Consider the following 19,978-nt stretch of genomic DNA (forward strand, 5'->3'; position numbering starts at 1 on the left):
TAAGCATATGTCTGATTTTAACATGTCACAAAGCAAAGACGTGGAATAACATGGTGAGTGGAACATAGGTAGATTTTTAAGTCCGGAACACACACACACACACACACACACACACACACGCGTTAAAAAAGCAAAAAAAAACTGCCTTCCAGGGAAACTTGGGGTAGGTAATGAGGAAAGACTAATGCCTTGATACTGATCAATACTAGCACTCATTAACTAAGGGACTTATAACTCATGCAAGCATCAAGTGATGCATAGTATGATTGCATGTTAAAATGATCTATTGGGTTAAATAAAGCATAGTATAAAAATTAATTTTACTCATTTCTTTTTTACCTTGTTAAAAAGATGAGGATACTGGAAAACTTAGTATTAGATATGTGGCATCCTTTATATTTTTCTTGGACAGTACTCCTGGGTACGGTAATAAAAATCTAATTATGTCATCCCCTTGCTCACAAGCTTTCAGTGTCTTCCTTTTTGGATAAGGACCAAAATCCTTAATATGGCCTCTAGGAAATAGTCTCACCCCAGCCTGCCTCAGAAAGCCTTGCTTTCTGGGTTCCAACCACTCACCTTCTTTCAGTTCCTTTAATAGAGGATTTTTCTAACTGCACATTGAAACTTAATAGTGTATCATGAATTAAACTTAGTGAATGGAGACCAGCATCAGAAAACAGAATAGAAAATAGAGTATATCACAAGCAAACAGGGTAAATATTACTGAAGTAAAAAATGTTTGAGAAACAATACTGTAACCAGGGTTTCTCACATTTAGTACTGTTGACATTTTGCTTGGATAATTCTTTACTGTGGAGAGCTGTCCTCCTCTTTATAGGAAGTGTAGCAGTGACTCTACGCATTAGATGCCAGAAGCACATCCCACCTGTATTATGACAACTCAGAATACCTCCAGACCTTAACAAATGTTCTCAGTTGAGAACTATTGCTCTAACCCATCATGCTTAATGTCACAAGAAAGCTTTTTCACAAGCTGTTCCCCCTTTACTGAAAGGTGCTGCCCCTTTACTGAAAGGTGCTCCTTGGGGTGCCTGGGTGGCTCAGCCGGTCTGACTTCAGCTCATGTCATGACCTCACCGTTTGTGAGTTCAAGCCCTGAATTGGGCTCTGCACTTGGGATTCTTCTTGGGATTCTCTCTCTCTCTCTCTCTCTCTCTCTCTCTCTCTCTTTCCTTCTCTCTCACTCTGTCCCTCTCCCCTCTCAAAATAAATCAACTTTTTAAAAAATTGAAAAGAAAAGAAAGGTGCTCCTCTCCTTTTTCCTCCCCTTCCCCTCCCCCTTCTCCACTCCCCTACTTCCTCTCCTCTCTCCTCCTGGTAACTCTCAGCTCAATTGCACCCTCTTGGGAAAGTCTTTCCTGAGTCACCTGGGTAGGTCTCATCCTTCTATTACATGTTCTCATTAAATCATGTGCTATATTTCAAGCACTTATCAATTTATACTTTTCTATTTACTTCTGTGATTATTTGATTAATATCTGCCTCACTTGTAAGGCTGTTAGTTCCATGAAGTCAAGTATCATGTCTGATTCTACCATAATACAACATTAAATATTTATTCAGTATTTGCTATGTATTGGTTCTGTACAAGGTGCTGGGTGCACCCTGGGCAGCGAAAAAGGCAAAATCCCTGCCCTCGAGAGCTTGACAGTCTTGTTGGGGAGACCTAAACTACAGAAACACTCCAACCCTTTTTTTTTTTTTTTTTTAGTTTCAAGTTTTTTTTTTTAAATTCCAGTTAGTTAACATATAGTGTAATACTAGTTTCAGGAGTAGGATTTAGTGATTCATCACTTACATATAACACCACCAACATTGTGCTCATCACCAACATTTAAATACAAATTTAAAATGGAAATTGCTAAAATATAGATGTATTTTGTGTTGGGAAGCTTGAGTTGTCAGGAAAAGGAAGCGCTGAGGATGTGAGTGTGAATTGGAAGTTCCAGAAGGACACAGCTATGGGACAGCAGGGAAAGAACATTCCACGAACGGGGCGCCTGGGTGGCTCAGTCGGTTGAGCGTCCGACTTCGACTCAGGTCACGATCTTGCGGTCCGTGAGCTCGAGCCCCGCGTCAGGCTCTGGGCTGATGGCTGGGAGCCTGGAGCCTGTTTCCGATTCTGTGTCTCCCTCTCTCTCTGCCCCTCCCCCATTCATGCTCTGTCTCTCTCTGTCTCAAAAATAAATAAAAGTTAAAAAAATAAAATAAATAAATAAAAAGAACATTCCACAAACAAGTATCATTTACTTAAAGGTCTTATAGCCTATTCCTACTGGGTTTTTAAAAGTCACTCTACTGTGAAGAGAATGTATCAGAGGAAATTAAAGGGACAAAAAAGGGGATGTCACTTAGGAAGTCATTCAGTGCAGGTAGGAGACCACTGATGTCGTGGACTAGGGTTGTAGCAGAAATGAAGCATATAAAATATAAGTACTTATGAGTACCTAGCACTCCAGTTGTCAGATTTGACATACTGGGCACTTAGTAAATATTTGCTGATTTAATATCTATTGAGTGAATTCATTCAACATTTACTAACAAATACATCAAAGCTTTACGAAATTAACACAACTGTCATTTTTGTCATCGTATCTGCCTATTAAAGTTCAGTTCAAATTCTGTATTGTCTGTAAATGATTTCCCTATATTCTCAAATTAATTTCTGTTTTCACAGCTATATTCTTATGGAAAATTCATTCTAGCTCCATTGAGCATTTGTCATTGTTTGCCTTAGAAAAGATACTTATGTGTTCATTTACCCACCTATGTTATGGGTGCAGTGAATGCTGATAATTATTTTATCATTTTAATTCTGATAAATAGATATACATAGAAGATATTGAATAATGTTGGTTGAATGGAGTGAGCCCCATGAAAATATTACTTGGGAAAAATTGAGTCTTTTAAGCTTTTGCTTTGATAACTCTTTCAGTCAGAAATTATCTCCCAATGGACAGGAAATTATTTACACTTTTTATTTGAAGTTAAATTTATTCTGAAAAAGTAGTGTTTTAAAACATGTCTCAATCCCAGACATCCCAAAAGCAGGTTTCATTAATACAAACAGTTTTTGATGGTTTGTTTTGCCATGGGACCTTAGGGAACACACATATTTTCATTTCACTGTGATGATTAGCTAGGAACGGAATTGCTAGGTCATAGGGTAAGGTATGTTTAGCTCTGTAAGAGTTAAACTACTTAGTCTTTTCCCAAAGATATTTACCATCTTATATTCTCACCAACCATGTATGAAAGTTCCTGTTTCTCTTCTTCCTTGTCATCTTTCAATATGCCAATCATTTTTAATTTCAGCCACTTTACTGTGTATAAACGGTATCTCATTTAAGTTTTAATTTGAAGTTTCCTAATGACGAATGATGTTGAATACTTTGTTATATTGTTCCTGGGCATTCATTTATCTTCCTCTTTGATGTGTCTGTTTGGGCCCTTTGCCAAATTAAAAAAAATATTTTCCAGTTTTATTGAGATATAGTTGACATATAATATTGTCTAAGTTTAAAGTATACAGTGTGATGATTTGATACATATATATGTTGCACAATGATTACCACAATAAGGTTAGCTCACACATCCATCATCTCACACAATTATGCTTCTGTTGCTCTGGTGGTGGGGAGAATATTTAAGATCCAAAGTTTACCGTATTGTTCACTATAGTCACCATGCTATCCATTAGATCTCCAGAACTTACTCATCTTATAACTGAAAGTTTGTATCCTCAGACCAACATCTCCGCATTTCTTTATGCTCCCCAGGCCCTAGTAACCACAAATATAGTCTCTATTTCTATGACTTTGGCTCTTTTAGATTCCACACATAGATGATATCATACAGTATTTGTCTTTCTCTTTCTGATTTTTCAATTAACATAATGCCTTCAAAGTTCATCCATATTTTGCAAATGGCAGGATTTCCTTCCTTCTATGGCTGAATATTATTCTATTTTGTATGTATTCCACAAATTCTTTATTCATTCATCCATCAGTGGACACTTCTGTTGTTTCAATGTCTTGTCTATTATAAATAATGCTGCAATAAACACAGAAGTGCAGGTATCTCTTAAGGTAGTGATTTCATTTCCTTTAGATACAAATTCAAAGGTATGACTGCTGGATCATAGGGAGTTCTAATTATTTGAGGAACTTCCATACTGTTTTCCACAGTGGGGTACCAATTCACATTCCCACCAGTAGTGCACAAGGGCTCCTTTTTCTCACATTCCTCGCTAACACTTACCTCTTGTCTTTTTTCATAATAGCCATTCTAACAAGTGAAGTGATACGAACCCTGTAGTTTTGATGTGCATTTTCCTGATGATTAGCAATATTGATCACCTTTTCATGTACTTTTTGACAATTTTTACGTTTTCTTTAAAATGATGTCAATATAAGATCTTTGCCTGTTTTAAAAACCAGTTTCTTTTTTAAATCAGATTTTGTTCTATTGAATTATATCAATTGTACGGTGTTAAGTTGTACTAATATCTTAGTATCATTTATTTTTCCATGCAGAAGCTTTGTAGTTTGAGGTGGTCCCATTTGTATATTTTCACTTTTGTGGTTTTGGTGTCATAGCCATGAAATCATTGCCACAACCATTGTAAAGGTGTTTTTCCCCCCTATATTTCCTTTTAGGTATTTTATGGTTTCAAGTATTATATTTAAGTCCTTAATCTATTTAGAGTTAGTTTTTGTGGGTGGTTTAAGATAGGAGTCCAATTTCATTCTTTTCCATGTGGATATCCCTTCATCAACTATTTTAAAAATTGTGTTGTGTGCCTTTTTATTATTGAATTGTAGATATTCTTCATATTACAGACATATGTGTTTGCTAAATATATAAGTTATAACTATGTTCCCCCAGGACGTGATTTGCCTCTTTATTTTCTTAATGGTAATTTTTAATGAAAAGAAGTTTTTAGTTTTGATAAAGCCCAATTTCACAGGTTTTTTCTTTTATAGTTAATGTCTTCTGTGACCTGGCTAAGAAATCTTTGCTGACTCCAATTCATAAAGATATTATTCTGTTTACTTCCAGAAGCTTTATGATTCTAGCTTTTATATTTAAGTCTATGATTTACCTGAAATTATTTTCTGTATGTGATGTATTGTAGGGATATCAGTTGATTTTTTCTTTATAGATACCCAAATTTCCCTAAAATTTTTGCTGAAAAGACTTTTTCCCTATTTAATTGCTGTGATGTTTTTGTAAAATGTTAATTGACTATATATAGATGAGTGAATTTCTGGACTCCAGATTCTATTATTTTGATCTATTTGCCTATTCTTAAGTCAGTGCCACATTGACCTGATTACTGTGGCTTTATATTAGGTGTTCAAGTCAAGTAAGTGTAATTCACTTAATTTTGTTCTTCTTTTAAAAAAAAATAATGTTTGTTTATTTTTGAGAGAAAGAGAGAGAAAAACAGAGACAGAGACAGAGTGTGCGCAGGGGAGGGGCAGAAAGAGAGGGAGACAGAGAATCTGAAGCAGGCTCTAGACTCTGAGCTACCAGCCCAGAGCCCAATGTAGGGCTCGAACTCATGAACCACAAGGTCATGACCTGAGCTGAAGTCAGACGCTTAACTGACTGAACCGCCCAGGTGCCCCATCTTTGTTCTTCTTTTTAAAAATTGCTTTGGCACTGGGTGTTGTATGGAAACCAATTTGACAATAAATTTCATATTAAAAAAAGAAAAGATAGGAGGGCAATGCTGCCTCATCCTGGCAGACGTGGGAAGTGCACCCACTGCTCCACATTCGAGGAAGATGAGAAGGCCCCGGGAGAGCCACTCAGGTCCAACAAGCCTTCAGGGAAGTCACAGCACCAAGTCATGAGTACTGAGTTCACCGACATTGATGGAGTCAAGGAAATAGAAGACTCCATCACACCACCACCAAAGCTTCCGCCTTCAGGACTTTATAATCTAACGGAGTAGGAGGGAGGATCGAGACAGGTAGTTTTGGGCCCTCACCATGCATCAGAATCACTGGGCTCCCCTGCCAGAGATGCTGATTCCATTACTGTGGATGAGACTCAGCCATTAGTACTTGTTTAAAGATTCTGGGTGTTTCTAATGCGAAGCCAGGCCTCAGATCCATTGAACCAGACAAATGCAACCAGAATAAGAGAACATGATACTCACGCCTAAGAAAGTGTCACTGCATGGCTGCCGCAAGATGCTAGACTGGTCAGGGCGGCTGGAACAGCTGGGGTTTACATTCCAGGAGACCTTTTGTGAGGCCAGGGGGCAAAACCTGGTTAGAGGAGCTCTGAGGGTGTCCAGAAGGGGCAAATGAGTCGTGTGCCGGGGAAAGAAGAGACACAGCTGGGAGTCAAAGCGCAGTGCTGGTGGTTACCCTGAGACCTCTCATTTGCAGTTGTTACAAGCTGACTAAAAAGATGACTATGACAGAGAAAGACAAATACCATATGATTTCACTCATATGTGGAATTTAGCAAACACAACAGATGAACATAGAGGAAGGGAAGGAAAAATAAGATAGAAAGCAGAGCGGGAGGCAAACCATAAGAGACTCTTAAATACAGAGAACAGCTGAGGGTGGCTGGAGAGGGGATTGGTTGGGGTGGAATAAATGGGTGATGGGCAATAAGGAGGGCAGTGTTGGCATGAGCGCTGGGTGTTGTATGTAAGTGATGAATCATTAAATTCTACTCCTGAAACCTCTACACTGTATGTTAAGTGACTTGTATTTAAATAAAATTTTAAAAGTAAAATAAATAAATAAATAAATAAATAAATAAATAAATAAATAAAATAAAAATAAAAATTGCTTTGGCTATTCTAGGTCATTTGCATTTTTGTGCACATTTTAGAATTTGCTGGGCAATAGCTAAAACACATTCTTGCAAGGATTTTTAATGAGATTGTGTTAAATCTTTAGATTAATTCAGGGAGAATAAACATCTTAATGATATTGAGTCTTCCAATCCCTGAGCATGATGTATCTTATCATTTATTTAGGTCTGCTTTAATTTTTTTCAGCAATGCTAGTTTTCATTGAATCAGTCTCATATATTTTTAAGTTTCTGACTAAGCATTTTTATAGTATTGTTCATAAAATTTCCTGGGTTTTTTTTTTTTGAAGTTTTTATTTTAATTCCAGTTAGTTAACATACAAGATAATATTAGATTCAGGTGTGCAATATAGTGATTTAACAATTCTGTACATCACCCAGCACTCATCACAAGTTCATCCCTTAATCCCCATCATCTATTTAACCCATCGCCCCACCTGCCTCCCCTCTGGTAACCATTAGTTTGTTCTCTAAAGTTAAGAGTCTGTTTCTAGGTTTGGATCTCATTTTTCCCCCTTTGCTCATTTGTTTTGTTTCTTAAATTACACATATAAGAGAGGTGTCATATGGTTTTTGTCTTTCTTTGACTTATTTTGCTTACCATTGTACTCTCTAGCTATATCCATGTTGTCACAAATGGCAAGATTTCATTCTTTTTATTTTTTTTATGGCTGAATAATATTCCATTGTGTGTGTATGTATATATATACACACACACATATGTGTGTGTGTGTATATATACATATATATGTATATATATATACATATGTATATGTACATATATGTATATATATATACATATATATGTATATATATGTGTGTGCATATATATATACATATATATATGTGTGTATATATATGTATATATATAACCTCTTCTTTATCCATTCATCAATCGATGGACACTTGGGCTATTTCCAAATCTTGGTTATTGTAAATAATGCTGCTATAAACATAGGGGTGGATGTATCCCTTTGAATTAGTGGTTTTTTTTATTTTGGGGGTTAATACCCAGTAGTGCAATTGCTGGATCGTAGGGTAGTTCTATTTTTAACTTTTTGAGGAAACTCCATACTGTTTTCCACAGTTCCTGTACCAATTTGCATTTCACCAACAGTGCAAGAGAGTTGCTTTTCTCCATATCCTTGCCACATCTGCTGTTTCTTGTGTGGTTGATTGTAGCCATTCTGATAGGTATGAGGTGATAGCTCATTGTAGTTTTGATTAGCATTCCCCTGATGGTAAGTGATGTTGAACATCTTTTCATGTGTTTGTTGGTCATCTGCATGTCTTGTTTGGATAAATGTCTGTTCATTTCTTCTGCCCATTTTTAATTAAATTACTGGTTTTTTGAGTGTTGAGTTGTTTATATATTTTGGATACTAACACTTCATCAGATATGTCATTTGCAATATCTTCTCCCATTCAGGAAGTTACCTTTTAGTTTTATTGATTGTTTCCTTTGCTGTGCAGAAGCTTTTTATTTTGATGTAGTCCCAATAATTTATTTTTGCTTTTGTTTCTCTTGCCTCAGGAGACATGTCTAGAAAAAAGTTGCTACAGCCAATATCAAAGAAGTTAGTGCCTGTGCTCTCTTCCAGGATTTTCATGGTTTTTGGTCTCAGAATTTAGGTCTTTCATCCATTTTGAATTTGTTTTTGTGTATGGTGTAAGAAAATAGCCCCGTTTCTTTCTTTTGCATGTTGCTGTCCAGTTTTCCCAACACCATTTGTTGAAGAGACCGTCTTTTTCCAATTGGATATTCTTTCCTGCTTTGTCAAAAATTAATTGACTATATAATTGACTATATAAATTGACTATATAAATTAATTGACTATGAAATGACTATAAAATTCATTTCTGAATTTTTTATTCTATTCCATTGATACATGTGTCTATTTATGTGCCATTTCCATGCTGTTTTTATAATCACAGCTTTGTAATATAACTTGAAATCTGGAATTGTGGTGCTTCTGGCTTTGCTTTTCTCATTCAAGATTGCTTTGGTTATTATTTTTTCTGTGTGATTCAATACAAATTTAAAAATTGTTCTAGTTCTGTGAAAAATGTTGTGGGTAATTTGATAAGAATTGTATTAAATGTGTAGATCACTTTAGGTAGTATAGACATTTTAATAACATTTTTTCTTCCAGTCCATGAGCATGGAATGTCTTTCCATTTCTTTGTATTGCTTTGAATTTCTTTCATTAGTATGTTATAATTTTCAGAGTATAGGTCTTTCGCTTCTTTGGTTAGGTTTGCTCCTAGGTATCTTATTATTTTTGTGAAATTGTAAATAGGATGGTTTTAATTTCTCTTCTTGCTGTTTCATTATTGCTGTATAGAAATGCAACATATTTATGTACATTGATTTTGCATCCTGCGCCTTTACTGAATTTGTTTATCAGTTATAGCAGGTTTTTTGGTGGAGTGTTCCAGGTTTTCTACATATAGTATTATGTCAACTGCAAATAGTGAAAGTTTTGCTTCTTCCTTACTGATTGGGATGCCTTTTATTTCTTTTTGTTGTCTCATTGCATAGGACTTCCAATATCATGTTAACAAAAGTGGTGAGAGAATGGGGACATACTTGTCTTAATCCCGACCTTAAGGGAAAGCTCTCAGTTTTCCCCCAGTTGAGGATGATATTAGCTCTGAAGTTTTTACTCAAAGCTAGCCTGTTGAGAGTTTTTTTCATGAATGGATGTTTCTTAGTATCTTTTTTAAAATTTATCTCTAAGATATGTAGTGATGTTCTTTCTTTCATTCCTCATATGATAATTCATATGATAATTTATGTTTTCATTTTCTCTCTCCCCTAATCATTCTAATTAGAGGTTAATTAGTTACGTGAATCTTTGTGCAGAATCAACTTTTGTGTTCATTGATTGTTGTCTGTTTATTTTTAATTTCATTTATCTATGCAAGTTCTTTAGTATTTCCATTATTGTTCTTACTTTGAGTTTAATTTTGGAAAAGCCTTATTTAAATTTTTTTCTCTCACCCATCCCCCATTATATGAGAGCCTGTTTGAAGACAAGGGCAATATCTAATGCCTAACATATAAAACCTCCAATATCTGTTAAATCAAATTTGTGGGAAGCAGAAATGAAAAGGTTCCAGTTCTCTGGCATGTCACTTGGCTAACAGTTGTATTAGTTATCTTTTGTGAATGATAAATTATCACAAAGGTTCTTATCTGACAGACAAGGGGGAAAATATAAAATAATGATTAAAAATAAAAATCCATTCTAAAATGCTAAAGGAGGGATCCCTGAGTGGCTTAGTTGATTAAGCATCTGAATCTTCATTTCGGCTCAGGTCATGATCACACTGTTCATGAGTTCGGGCCCCACACTGGGCTCTGCACTGACAGCATGGAATCTGCTTGGGATTCTCTCTCTCTCTCTCTCTCTCTCTCTCTCTCCCTTCACCCTCCCACTAGCACTCCTTCTCTCTCTCAAAATAAATAAACTTTAAAAAAATAAAATGCTAAAGGAATGTAGAAAGAGAAGAGATATGAACTGGAGTAGATTAAATGCAAGTGTGGATTTTAGATAAAGACCTTCTCTGAGCTTAGTTCCTCACTTGAAAATATGGTAACACTACCACTGAAGAGTTTGCATGAAATAATGAAATAACAAATGTAAAACACCCGTAACAATGTCTAGCATATATTAGTGGTTCAATAAATGGCATTAAAACTTTTTTAATGTTTATTTCTTTTTGAAAGAGAGAGTATGAACAAGGGAGGGACGGAGAGGGAGACAGAGGATCCAGAGTGGGCTCTGTCCTGACAGCAGACAGCCCCACATGGAACTCGAACCCACAAACCATGAGATCATGACCTGAACCGAAGTCCGATGCTTAACCAACTGAGCCACCCAGGTGCACTTAAATTGCATTTCTAAGAGTGTTAATATCCTTATTTGTAAAATATGCTCTCAGAGGAGGGTTGTTGAATGTATGAAAAGAGATACATAAATAATGTGCTTGCCACAGGGCTAAGCTATATCTTTTAATACAGACCCAGAATATAAACTTGAAGTGTCTGTAGAACCTATAAATCATGTTATGGTTATGGAAGATGGAAAGAAATCTATAGATAACTCAATGGAGTTCTTTTAATTTTTGCTTAAAATCTACATCTTGCTTCTCTAATGGACGACTTTTTTTTCCCAAAAAGCCTAGCTGTGAGCCAGTGTTATATTAAAAGAAAATGGAAAAGAAAGACAAGATGGAACACATGAAACAGCTTTTACCCATCATATTCAGCAAAGTGAAAGCTAGTGATTAGAGAGATCTCTGGAATTTTAAATTCTTTGATCTCAGTGAGCACCAAAAGAGGGGATCAGATAGTTTAAGTCTCTTAGGAATTTTGTATATTAAATTAACAAATGGTTCCCTAACATAATTAATATTTGTAAAGCACTCACATTTCCATTACATCGAGGGTTAGAGTTCATCATGATTTTCTTAGATTGTGATGCCTATCCATAACCATGATTATTACCAAAGAAAGATCTCATATTCAAAAGAAACATCCTCATACTTTTCATTTCTGGTCACACATTATTGGCCAGAAAAGTCATGTCTGTGGGTGAATCAAATGAGCAGCAGTGATATCTACTACAAATTGAAAAATCAATTTTGAATAGAATAAAAAAATAAGTATTAATTATATGGTTCCCTCGTGCTCTTTACATAAGGGCCATAAAAGAAATTTCAACTTTAGATTGTAGGTTAGTTAATATAAATTCATTCAATACTTATATTTTCCTAACTATATGACAGTGCTTCAAAGTGTTTCGTACATATTTACTCATTTATTCCGCAACATAATCTAAGGAGGTTGATATTATGACCCCTACTCTACAGAGAGGGAAGTTAAGTTATGGAGAGGTCATTAAGCTGTTTGCCTAATGTCACACAACTGCAATCACACCCAGACAATCATCCCTAGAATCCATACACAGCTTCTCAGAGCAGGACTTTAACAACTATTTTAAAAAAAAATTTATGGCAATATACTTATTTGCATAGTTCAGTAAGAATTTGTTCTCTATGCAGTAGGCACAATGGAAACATTGGTTATATTCCCAAGGGCTTTGACTGGAATTTAGTATTTCCTCAGATCCTGCACCTGGTAGGAAGTGACCTTCTTTACTCACCTGGTAAGAATCCTGGGAGTGTTGTAAGCGAGGTATCAGGCTGATATTTCCAGGGGGCTTTATTGGCCACATAAAGTCAATTTTAGTATTTTAAGCTGTCTGGTCACATCTGAGTCTATGCATGTGTCTCTCAAATAGAACAACTATTTTTTTAAAAAACTGTATGTCAGGCTTTGAGCTGGGTATTCCACAATTGTCTTCAATTCTCATGAGATGTATGTGTCAGAAAGTAGCCATTAGGTAGGAAGGTCACTGCTGGACTTGAAAAAATTCTTTACAACGGAGCAAAATGTTTCAATGCTGCACACATTAAAAGCATTCTATTCATTTCATATTTTTTGCCGCATTTCTACACAGAATCCTCACATGTAAGTAACTTCTGTTGCTCGGTGTTTGACCTTTGTCCAATAAAGTTTGAGTCAAAACCTCAAGAAGGTATTATTTTCCTCCTTTGAGAAGAGGGAAATGTTAAATTTGCATGGCTGCATGGGACAAAAAGAATGAAAATATACAAATCATTAATATGTATTTAATTCTCATAGCTTATTTTTTCTATCTTTTGTACCTTCATACTAATAGTAAATGAGAATTAATTAGTTAGAAAGACAAAATGGGAAATCATAAGTAATTTCTTATCCTCTGAAAATATTTTAACTTCCCCAATTGTGTTTTTTCAAGAACCAAATTCTACATCAGATGCCATCTGCTTACTGAATGATTTGATCATCTATGTTAGGAGATGGCAAGTATAGCTTATGACTGGATTCTGACTTGCTATCTATTTTTATAAATAAAGTTTTATTGGAGCACAGTCACACCGCTTCATCTATGTATTGTCTATGTTGCTTTGGCCTTACAATGGCAGAGTTCAGTTGCTGTGACAAAGATGGTTTGGCCTAGAAATCCGAAATTATTTACTATGTGACCCTTTGCAGGAAAAACTTTTTATTTTTTTTCCCAACCTCTGGTCTATGAAGACAGTACCAGTTGCTGAGCTGCTGATAAGAAGCAAGGTATTTTGAATGTTCTTTATCCTATTGTCAATATTTCATCTTACCTTGCAAATTATTAGTTATATTTGCTCAGAGAAGGACCAACTAAAAATAGAGTGAACAGAGCTCCTAGTCCCAGGAGGTGAGCAAAGCCCACATCCATGATATAATTGGCCATCAAATGACGACCATCAATATAAACCTTGCTATTAATCATTTCTGTTTTATGGTGCTATGTCAGACACCAGTCCTATTTCTACTTATTCCTGCTTTATAGTAGTTCCCAATTTAAGATATAAAATGTTGAGACAGAACTCTATCCTATAATCTAATGAAATTAGTACTTAAACTGCTACTAACAAAAGAAGAAATCAGAATTCCTTTGCAGCTAGACATTTTGTTATCCTACTTGCCCTGAAAATTTTGATGGAAGTTACAAATAGTAAAACTTTAAGAAAGAGAATTGTAATTAAACTTGCTTACCAGGAAGTTGTGTCAAAAAGTTTGCTTTAAAAGACATCCTCTTTAGGGACACCTGGGTGGCTCAGTCCCTTAAGTAACTGACTCTTAATTTTGGCTCAGGTTATGATTTCATGAGATCAAGTTCCCCATCCAGCTCTGTGCTGACACCATGGAGCCTGCTTGGGATTCTGTCTCTGTCTCTCTCTGCCCCTCCCTTGCTCATATACACTCTCAATTGCCTCTCTCTCACTCTCTCTCTTTCTCACAAATAAATAAGTAAACATTAAAAATAATAAATAAAAGGCATCCTGTTTATTTTCGGGTGAAGGAAAGGGGTGAATAATTTTAGACATTCTTTTCTTAATAGCAAAAACCAAGCCTAATTAAGGAGACAAAACATTGGTTTGTAGAAGCAAACAGAATTAATGCCTAATGTTATCTTATTTTTTTTTTACTCCGAGTTCAACATACCAGCTGGCTTGAACTGTGGGTGACATACATAATTAAAACTGAAAAAAAAAAAAGACTGGAGGATCTTACTTATCTGGCTTTCTATTCCTTTTTATGTTGCCCAAATCACAACCCTGCCATCATCTCTGCATAATAAATCAAGCAGAAATTCCTGCTGATATGATGAATATTTTATTTTTTTAGTTTTGACCATTGCTTTATCTTCTGCAAGTATAATGGTAAATTAATGAAGTAAGTCCCTAAAAATAGTACATCCTATTAAATAATTAGACCATCATGAAGAGAAGAAAATTCAGTATCTAAAGTTGATGTACTTTCATTTTAGGTATTTCGACTGAACTGATCAATATCCAATTAAGTCAATAATGTCAAAAAACTAGATTTTTTTTCTAATTTTTTATTATGAAAAATTTCAAACAGGCAGAAAAACTAAAAAACTAAATTCCATCATCAAGATTCAGCAATAGGTAATGGCCATATTTGCAGTTGTCTGCTTCTAGTATTTCTAAATCTAGAATAGTCTCTTAGCAATTAATTTATTTAGGTATTTAAATTACATTGACTTTTTAAAAAGACCAAGTCAGTTTTTTTACAGAATGTCCCACATTTTGAATATATCAGTTTGTTTCCTTGGTGTTTTTGTTTGTCTGTTTGTGTTTATTTTTGTTTTTGTTTTCAGAGAGAGAAAGAGAGCACATGAGAGAATCTTAAGTAGGCCCCACACCCAGCTTATAAGATTGTGACCTGAGTTCATATCAAGAGTTGGATGCTTCACCAACTGAGCCACCCAGACACCCTACTTTTTGGTGTTTTTATTGTTTTTCTCTATCTTCTATTTCTGGAAAGCTGGAAGATGCATCTAAAGACCATACTCACAGTAAATGTTTTTGAAGACGGTATTTTACAGGTAATGGTGTGTACTTTGCATCATATCAAGAGGCACATGATGTCAGGTTATCTTAATATTGGTGATGCTAAGTTTGATCACTTAGTAGATTTAATGGCCAGTAGACCTCTGGCACACTTCTAAATTTTCCTTAGGACAACAAGGAAATTACAAGAGAAGTTAGAAAATCTTTGGGAGTAAATATAAAGAAAAAAACTCCATTTTGAAATTTGTGGGATATACTTAAAGCTTTGCTTATATTTTTCTAAGGCTTATATAAATAAAATGGAAGAGTACACAATCAATGATCTAAACTTCCATTATAAGATTCTAACAATGGAGAACAAATAAAAATTTAAACAAGCAAATTAATAAAGATAAGAACAAACAAATAAATAAAGAACAGAAAAAATAGAGATCAATAAAATTCAAAGCTGATTCTTTGAAATGGCAAAAAAAAAGAAAAAAGTGATAAACTAAGTAGATGGATCATAAAAAGAGAGAGAGAATAAAAAAACAAAAATGACCACTATCAGGAATAAAATAAGAAACATCACTATTGATCTGACAGTCATTAAAATGATAATAAGGAAATATGATGAACAACTTTATTCCAATAAACTTGGGAACATAAATGAATCAGACAAATTCCTTGATGGTGTAAATTACAAAACTGACTCACAGAGAAACAAACACCTGAATAGTTCTACATTTACTAAATAAATTGAATTCATTACTTAAAAGCTCTCCCAAAAGAAAACTCCAGCCCCCGGTGACTTCCTAGGAGAATTCTATTGAATATTTAAGAAAGAAATAATAACACCAATCATACATAAATTCTTTCAGAAAATAGAGAAGGATGCAATAATTTCTCAAACACTTTATGAGTCCAGCATTAGCCTGTTACCACATTCAGACACAGACATCACAAAAAAACAAAGCTAAAGACCAATATCCTTCATAAAACTAGATGCAAATCCTTAACCAGATTAGAAAATTAAATCAAGCAATACAAAAAAATAGATAATACATAACCACTAAGTGGTATTATCCCAAGATCATAAGGTTAGTCTAACATTCTAAACTCAATTAATGTAATTCCCCCATATAAAGAGAATAAAGGAGAAAAGCATATGATCATCTCAATAGATATAGTAAAAAAAAAAAATTTACGAAATGCATCATCCAGTAATTCTTAAAAGCTTTTGGCCAAATGTGAATATTAGGGAAAGAGAAGGAAACATTCAGCTAATTTCATACGTAGTAGTGAAAGACTAAATAATCTTCTGCTCTAAGACTGGGAAAAAGGCAAGAATCTCTGCCACATTTATTTTATTCTACATTATGGTGGAAGTCCTAGCCTGTGCAATAAAGCAAGGAAAATAAATACACACAGATATGCAGTACACACACACACGCAGGAAAGGAGGACATAAAACTGCTTTTATTTTGTGGATATCATCATGAAGTACATAGAAATTCCTAAGGACACTACAGAAATGAAAAAAAGCTACTTTAACTAGTGAGTGAATATAACAGTATCACATGATAACATAAGACTAGTACCACCAAAATCAGTTGTTTCTAGATACTAGTAATGAAGATATAATAGCATTAAAAACACATAAAATGTTTAGAGATAATTTTAACAACATGTACAATATCTTTACAATAGAAACTGAAAAATTGCTGAATGAAGTTAAAGAGGACATATATAATTGGGGAACCATACAAAGTTCACGAATTGGAACACTGAATATTGTTAAGGTATTGATTCTCTCTAAATTTATTTATAAATTTAACACAACCCTAATTAAAATTCCAATAGACATTTTTATTTTTAAAAAAAAAATTTTTTTAACGTTTATTTATTTTTGAGACAGAGAGAGACAGAGCATGAATGGGGGAGGGTCAGAGAGAGGGAGACACAGAATTGAAATAGGCTCCGGGCTCTGAGCTGTCAGCACAGGGGCCCGATGCGGGGCTCGAACTCACAGACCGCGTGATCGTGACCTGAGCCGAAGTCGGCGCTCAACCGACTGAGCCACCCAGGCGCCCCCCAATAGACATTTTTAAAGAAATTGTTAAACTGATTATACAATTTATATGCCAATACAAAAGATATAGAATATAGAATTTTGAAAAAGAAAAATGCATTGGGAGGATTTATACAACATGACTTCAAACAGTAAACAAGGTAGTATGATATTGGCATCAATATAGACATTTAGATCAATGTTATGGAATTGGGAGTTGAGAAATAGATGTATGATTATATGGTAAATTAGTTTTTGACAAATTACCAAGATAATTTGATGACATAAAAATTGTCTTTTCAATAAATGGTGTTGGGATAACTGGTATCAATATGGGAAAAAGGGGGGCTTTGGCATTTTCCTGATACCATACACAAAATTTGATTCAAAATGGATTATGGAACTAAATACAAAGTTTTGGGTTTTTTTAAATTTATTTTTGGAGAGGGAGAGAGCATGCAGGCATACACACACACACACACACACACACACACACACACACACCAAGCGGGAGAGGGGCAGAGGTCCACACTGTCAGCACAGAACCTGACAGTGGTGGACTCGATCTCACCAACTGTGAGACCATAACCTTAGCTGAAATTAAGAGTTCCGATGCTCAACTGACTGAGCCACTCAGGAGCCCCAACACAAAGGTTTTAAAACTTAAAACTTCTACAAAAAATACATACAAGAAAAATCTTTGTGGTCTTGGGTAAGGCAAAAGTAGTGTAGATAGGACATAAAATATATGAGTCACAAAAGAAAAACACATTTGTAACTAAATTTTACCAAAATTAAAAACTTTTGCTTGTCCAAAAATGCCATTAGGAAAATTAAATGGCAAGTCACAGATGGTGAGAAAATGTTTGCAAAATGTACATGTTACAAATGACTTGGATTCAGAATATACAAAGAAGTCTTACAACTCAATAGTATGAAGACAACCAAGTAAAAAACGTGCAGATGCTTTGCAGATGAACAAGTCCAGGAAAAGTTGTTCAACATCATCGGTCACTAAGGAAATGCAGATTAAAACCACTACTACACACACCCACGAGAAAAACAAAAATTAAAAACAAGTGTTGGCAAAGATGTGAAACAAATGGAAACCTCATGAACCACACGTAGGAGTGTTAAATGACAGTTGGAAGAATGGCAGTGATTCAGAAGGGGATGGCTCCATGAAAGGGGGCGGGGCGATGTGGAACCAAGCCATGGCCAATCCAGAGTTGCAAGTGCGAAAAAAACGTTGTTGTTGCTCTCCACTGAGGTTCTGAGATGATCTGTTATACAACATAACTTTACAAAGGTTGATGAATAGATTTGTATTTTGACTTACATAAGGTGCTTTATTTCTTCTTCCTTTTCTCTATGCAAAAGACTTTTTGTTGCTGAATTTATTGATATTTTCCGTTACTGCTTCATAATTTGAATCATGATTGGAAAGGCTTTCCCATTTTCCAACTGTCCTGTGACAATTTACTGTAAAAGCTAGCTTTTCCCCAGTAATTTAAAATACCACGTTTATAAATATCCATATATACTTGCTCTATTTTTGTACTTTCCATTCACTTTCATTGTTTTGTCTGTCTATTCTTGGACATGATATCACACTGTTTAAATATAATGACTTTACAATAGTGTGATTCAATATACTTTTCATTGCTCTTCTTTTTCAACATTTTCTTGACTCTGCTTCTGTATTTCAAGACTCAAGTTTTCTAGCTTTACAAAAAATATTAGCATTTTTATTGTGTTCATGTTTTATATGTCATTTCCTACATTAACTCAAATAATATTGACTTGTTAGGAATTGAATCACCCAATCCAAACATATAGTGCCTTTCTATCTGTTCAAGTTTATTTTTGCACCTTGCACTAGTGTTTTATTATTTTCCATGTATAGATTTTATCTGTTATTTTATTTGTTTCCTCCTACTTTTTTTGTTGTGGGATCTTTTCTTCCACCAATTTTTCTAACTAACAATTTTTACACATAGGACATATTAATTTTACATGTTATTTCTAGATACTGACACATCATAGAATTATATTACTATTTATAATCCTATTTTCATTGATCCTTTAAAGCACACTACCATAATTCGTTTATTATATTTATTTATATATTTATATTATTTTGTATATATTTATATTATACACATTTTATTTTATATATTAATTTTATACATATTTATATTATATATTTATATATTAAGATATGTTTTTATCTTTTATAATTATTATGCTTCTAATTTTTATTAATCACATTGGATAATATTTCTAACACAAGAGTATAGAGTAATGTAGACGATAACCATCCTTCCGTTATTTCTGTCTCAGTGAGAATTTATTGAGTGTTTCCTTATACATAAATGTTACATTTTGGTTTGAGGTATAGAAACATCAACACTCAGAGACAGACATGCACCTACACACAACATAATCATTTCAGGATGAATTCATTAAATCTTATTTCAGAAAGTTTATTTTAATTATTTTCTTATTTTTTTATTTTTATTTATTCTGAGAGAAAGAGAGTGAGAGCAAGCGAGAAGGGGCAGAGAGAGAGGGAGAGAGAGAATCCCAAGCAGGCTCCACACCACTAGAGTAGAGCCCAAGGTGGGACTGAAACCCAGGAACTGTGAGACCATGTCTTAAGCAGAAATCAAGAGTCTGAAAGTTAACCAACTAAGCTACCAAGCACCCCAGTTTTTTTTTAATTTTAGAGAGAGAGAGCACACAAGCAAGGAAGAGCAGCAGACAGAGAGAGAGAGAATCTCAAGCAGACTCCACACTCAACGTGGAGCCTGACATGGGGCTTAATTCCACAACACTGGGAACATGATGTTAGCCAAAATTAAGAGCCAGATGCTCAGTTGAATGAGTCACCTAGGCATCCCTGTTTCTTGTTTTGTTTTGTTTTGTTTTTAAGTTAGAATTGATGTTGAATTTTCACATACCTCTTAAGCATCTAGGGAGATGTATGATAATTTTTCCTTAAATGTATTAATGTATTTAATGACAATTAAGGCTTTTTATAATGTTGTACGATTTTTGCATCATTATAATAAACCCCACTTGGTCAGGATA

Source organism: Panthera onca, chromosome D2, assembly GCF_046562875.1.
Source record: "Panthera onca isolate mPanOnc1 chromosome D2, mPanOnc1 haplotype 2, whole genome shotgun sequence".
In the NCBI taxonomy this organism is placed as follows: domain Eukaryota; kingdom Metazoa; phylum Chordata; class Mammalia; order Carnivora; family Felidae; genus Panthera; species Panthera onca.